Consider the following 4794-nt stretch of genomic DNA (forward strand, 5'->3'; position numbering starts at 1 on the left):
CCAAAAAACAAAAACAAAAACTGGTTGGTTGATTGATTGATTGTAGCACGGGGGGTTGAATGCGGGGTTTTTCCACTGAGCTACACACCCAGCCTGGTTTTTTGATTTTGATTACAAGTATGGGCCATCATGTCTGGCTAAATATAAGATGGTTTTAAAAGGGACTTTAGGATGAACTTAGTGCTTATAGGAACAGAGAGGTCACTGCCTATATAATAACACCCTCCACTCCCCTGTTCCATGATTAAGGTACCTTTAGAGGAGTCTAAGTATAGCATGGCAGATAGAGGCTAAAACCTCTCAGTTCACTAGGGAATACTCAGGTCCCTCTGAGCAGTGTCAGTTTCCTGTGGTCCAGAAGGGAAGGAGGAGCAGGTGCAAGTGCCAGGTGGCCCAGCTGTTTCAAGAGGAGCGGAGGATACCAGGCTCTTCTAAATACCAAACTGGTTGGTTGGGGCCGGGGTTATAGCTCAGTGGTGCTTGCCTACCGCTGAGCTCCGGAAAGAAACTGGAAGGCCACCCTGTAACTGCACAACTTCCACAAGAGGCGAAGGGCGGTGGGCGGTCTGGTTGTGTGCAATTTCTATAAATAAGCAGCTCTCCATAAGGACATATCCTTAGAGCTCGGATCAAAAAGCTTGAGTTCTGCCTCTGGAATGCACCTTGGGCTTAACAAGGGCTTGGTTTTCTCTTCTGAAAAGTAGGAATGATGACTGCCCTGCCTGGCACAGACCACTAAATGGATTAGGCAAGATAAAATATGTGGCAAGTGTACAAAAGGTAAAAAGTCATACACATCTTAAAGAGTTTTTTGCAGAAAAAACAATAAAGTACAAATTCTTTTTATATCATTTATATATTTTTTTATATATTACACGTATATATCATTATATATACTTATATATCTATACACACACACACACTTTTTCCTGCCAGTTCGAAATCATCATGTATCAATCATTTAACATATAAAATAAAAAAGAAATCTGACTACATGCATGACACAGCCTGGGTGCGAGAGGAAGGTGGGCCCCATGCCACTGAGAGTTCGCTTTCACCCGCTCCCCGCCGTCACCCCCTCTTTTATTTATTATTATTATTTTATTTAGTTACTCTTTCTTTTTTCTTTTTTGGTATTTATTTATCATTTTATTTATCTATTTATTTATTTTTGTCTTTTTGAGACAGGGTTTCGCTATGCACTTCAGGCTGGTCTCGAACTCACAGCAGTCCTCCTGCCTCGGCCTCCAGGCGTGAACCACCACGCCCAGCTCAGTCAGTCTTTTTGAGACAGGGTCTGGCTATGCAGTCAGGTTGGCCTTGAGCTCACTTTGTAGCCCAGGCTGGTCTCGAACACGCAACGATCCTCCTGCCTCAGCCTCCCAAGTGCTGGGATTACAGGCGTGCCGCGCCACCAAGCCCGGCCGTCTCCTTTTTAAAACTCCCCTTATGCTCTGCACGGGTCGCGAACACCGTCCCCGCCTCTTTCCCGCGGAAGACCCCAGGGTCGGGGCCACAGGTGCCCCGCGGTGAGCGCCGGGTGCCCACGTGCTCAGCGGACGGCCCGCGCGGACGCAGTGTGCCCCGGGGCGTGTGTTCCTCCCCACGTCCGGAAGCGCGGGCGACGGTGCGTGCAGGTGTCCGGGTGCGTGTGCGCAGAGTTTTGCCTCAGGCGTGCCTGAAGATGCCGCTCGGGTCTGGGTGCCACAAGACGTACAAGCCCCACCCCATGTGAATCCCTGCGAGTGTGCATTCCCGGAGGTTCGTCCCAGGGAGCGAGGATGCAAGTCCCCCAGAAGGTTGCGAAGAGAACGTAAGTAGAGGTCACTCACCGACTCCGCGGGCGCTTCCCAGATGCGTAAACTCTGCCACCCCGCCCTCTTCACGCAATGTAATGGCAAAATTTCACTGTCCTTCGAGGTAACTGACGGCCGTTTGGACCAATCATCGCTGCGATTCCGAAAGAAAGTGGACCAATGCTGTACGATCGAGGTATAACGACTGCCTCCCGCAGGGGGGTCAATGGGTAATGTAGTCTTCCGCTACTAACCCCGCCCACAACGCGCAAAGGTTTTCTGGGAGATGTAGTCTCTTGGTGCGAGAGAGCGCGCAAGTTCCTGGCGCTTCCAAAGGAGGCGGGTCACAAAGGCGGAAGGTCACCACCTTCATGGTCCGTGGGCTCATTGATGTGTGGGTCGGAAATTACCCTGCGGGGTGTGGAAGGATAGGGCGTGCTGATTTTGATCTTCTTAGTCCCGGAATCCAGATACAGTGATCTAAAATTGGAAACGATGGCGGGAGGCCTACCAAAATCCTGGAGGACAGAGGAATAAAATAGATGGGCTCTTGGTCAGAATGTACAGAGGGAGTTTTTACTCCTAAAGTTTTTTTTTTTTGAGACGGGGTCTGTGCTGTGCAGTTCAGGCTGACCTTGAGCTCACTTTGTAGCCCAGGCTGATCTAGAACTTGAAATGATCCTCCTGCTTCAGCCTCCCGAGCTAAAGTTTACTATATGTAAATTGATGTTATGAGAATATTATTAACCGGGTGTAGTGGCGCATGCCTGTAATCCCAGCACTGAGGAGGCTGAGGCAGGAAGATTGCTGTGAGTTCGAGGCCAGCATGGGCTACAAAGTGAGTTCAAGGCCAGCCTGAACTGCATATCGAAACCTTGCCTCAAATAAGTACATAAATATATAGACACAGAAAATGTAGAAAAGAAAGGGAAATGACTCCTGAGGGTTTCTGGTACACTAGCATCAGGGTTGCAAGATAGTACTTTCTCCTTTCTTTTTTAATTGAGAGGATTTTTTCCATGTTTGTTTTTTCTTGTTTCAGAGCTGGGAATTGAACCAAAGACCTCAAACATGCTAGGCAACGGCTACCATTAAATTACACCTTGAGCCCTTTTTATTTTACTTTGAAATAGGGTCTTGCTAAATTGCCAAGGCTGAGCCAGGTACGGTGGTACACCCCAGGAATCTCAGCACACCGGAGGCTGAGATAGGAAGATCACCTTGAGTTTTAGGCCAGCCTGGGCTACACTGTGAGTCCAAGGCCAGCCTGAAATGCACAGTGAGACCCTGCCTCAAAAAAGAAAAAAAGTTGCTCAGGCTGTCCTCCAGCTTGAAATCTGCCTCAGCCTTTTGAGACGTGCCTGGTTGATAAATATGCACCACCTCACTTGGCATTTAATTGCATTTTTAAAAATCAGATTAATTGCATTTTTATATTAGAGAAAGGTAATTCTTGCCTACAGCTTTAAAGCATTTTTTGTGTGTGTGTGTGTGCAAATTGTCAAACATGTGCAAAAGCAGGGAGAGTAGCCTATCAAACTCCATCTGGTCACTGGTTCTCTTACCAACTCACCGTCAAGCTTATTTCCTTTGTACCTGCGCCTACCTCGGACTGTCCCCGACACTGTTTTGAAGTAAACAGCAGACAGTCAATTTCACTAGTTAACATTTCAGTAGCTACCTCTAAAAAACAAGTATTGCAGCAGGTGGGGTGGCCTGTGCATGTAATCCCAGTACTTGGGAGGCTGAGGCAGGAGGATGCCAAGTTTCAAGGCCAGCCTGGATTACATAGTAAACAATCTCAAAAAAAAGGAAAATAAAAATTTACAAAAACATTACCCTGTTTAAAACATACCACAAACCAGGCATGATGGCCCATGCCTATAATCCCAGCATTCAGGAGGCTGAGGCAAGAGGATCTCTGTGAGTTTGAGGCCAGCCGGGGCTGTAAAGTGAGTTAAAGTGTAGCCTGAACTGCATATTGAAACCCTGTCTCAAAAAGATTTTAAATAAGTAAATAAATAAAACATACCCATAATCTATCACTCCTACCAAAATCAACAATAATTATAATATCAAATATGGAATTAGTGTTTACATTTCCTGATTGACATATAAATCTCTTTAAGAAGAGTTTGAATTGAAGTCTAAATTGTATGTTGCAACTGATTAATATATTACTTAATTTTTTTTTGTTTTTGTTTTTTGAAACAGGGTCTCACTATGTAGTACAGGCTGGCTTTGAACTCACAGTGATCTTCCTGCCTCAGCCTCCCGGGTGCTGGGATCACAGGTGTGTACTACCACACCTGGAACACTTAAATATTTTTAAATTTATGGTTTCCCTGTTCCTTTTTACTTGCAACCTTTCAGCCTTCCCTCCCACCTTCCTTCTCTTCCTACTTTCTTTCTCTTTTTGGTTTTTGTGACAGTGTGTCCTTATGTTCTTCAGACTGTCCTTGAACTCATGATCCTCCTGCCTCAGCTTCCTGAGTGCTTGGATTACAGGCTTGCACCACCACACCCAGATCTGTTGCAGTATCTTCTCTTTCCTTTTTTTTTTTTTTTAAAGCTCCTTTATGTGAATATATGCACAGACAGTGGGACCTTGGTCCTTGTCCTTAATTAGTTCTAAGAGGCATAACGAATACTAAAAAACAAGCACAGTACCAAATCAATTCAGCTGGAAAGGGTCGAGTCAGGAGGCAATCAACACCAGTTTCTAGTTTGCATGTCCAGTACCATACAATGATTAATGAATACCTGGACAAAATTTTCATGTCAAAATGTGTTGAGGACCAAATTTGACAGTTGAGCACCAAGGTATGACTGTATTGTCTCTCACTTTGTGCATTGTTTTTTTACTCTGTGTCTTTCAAACAGCAGAAGTTTTGTTTGTTTTTGTTTTTTTGAGACAGTCTCACTATGTAGTCCAAGCTGGCCTTGAACTCACAACGATTCTGCCTCAGCCTGCCTCAGCCTGCTGGCATTACAGGCA

The 4794-nt window shown here is 45.5% G+C and overlaps 1 protein-coding gene across 3 annotated transcripts in view; it reads right to left on the reverse strand.

Moving 5' to 3' along the window:
* Slc25a19 (solute carrier family 25 (mitochondrial thiamine pyrophosphate carrier), member 19) overlaps positions 1-1918 on the reverse strand; it is a 26063-nt gene extending 24145 nt beyond the window's left edge. For 2 of the 3 annotated variants that reach the window (XM_005412292.2, XM_013508653.1), the window contains exon 1: positions 1833-1918. The gene's annotated coding sequence lies outside the window, so the exon portion shown is untranslated. The remainder of the gene's footprint in view (positions 1-1832) is intronic. The other variant, XM_005412291.2, reaches the window with a different exon arrangement.
* Between the last annotated feature and the right edge of the window lie 2876 nt (positions 1919-4794).

The sequence above is a fragment of the Chinchilla lanigera genome, unplaced genomic scaffold, assembly GCF_000276665.1.
Source record: "Chinchilla lanigera isolate Chin_1 unplaced genomic scaffold, ChiLan1.0 scaffold00152, whole genome shotgun sequence".
Lineage (NCBI taxonomy): Eukaryota > Metazoa > Chordata > Mammalia > Rodentia > Chinchillidae > Chinchilla > Chinchilla lanigera.